The sequence below is a fragment of the Branchiostoma lanceolatum genome, chromosome 8 (assembly GCF_035083965.1).
Source record: "Branchiostoma lanceolatum isolate klBraLanc5 chromosome 8, klBraLanc5.hap2, whole genome shotgun sequence".
Lineage (NCBI taxonomy): Eukaryota > Metazoa > Chordata > Leptocardii > Amphioxiformes > Branchiostomatidae > Branchiostoma > Branchiostoma lanceolatum.
This window is the reverse complement of record NC_089729.1, coordinates 1,560,001-1,560,564: the sequence shown is the minus strand read 5'-3', so window position 1 is coordinate 1,560,564 and position 564 is coordinate 1,560,001.

Genomic DNA, 564 nt, shown 5'->3' with positions numbered 1-564 from the left:
AGGTAAAGAAATGTAGACATTCTTAATTTCTTTACTGGATAGATGTTGAATTATTCTTGGTAGGCAGTGGCTAATGAACAGTCTCATGTTTTTGACGATAAGTGGGTTTTGGGATTTTAAAAGAAATGTGATCTTCTAGATGGTGAAAGACTATATGCGAATGGCATACTATAAGCGCCAAGCATATGTTGGAATGTAAAATCGTGACGTGTTTCCAACTCCCCGCTTTTGTTACATTTGGCCTTCCTAACGTCGGTGTTCCAACATCCCGTGTCTGAGGAGAGCCACACCTCGAGCACGTAAAAGAACCCACCACACTTATTGAAAAAAAAGAGTAGGGGTTTTTCCCAGTCTGAGTGGATCATATACATCTGTCTGGATATGCAGCTTGTACTCTTCAGTACAATCCTGGTGTGTTACGCCATGAGGCGGTTTACCGGGTATATACCATACAAACAAATATACTTGGATGTTATCGTATCAGCCTTCGGAAATGACATCAGCTTTTTTATGATACTGTCTGGCTTATATACATGCCGTGCGTGGCCCTAGCTAGACGGATTT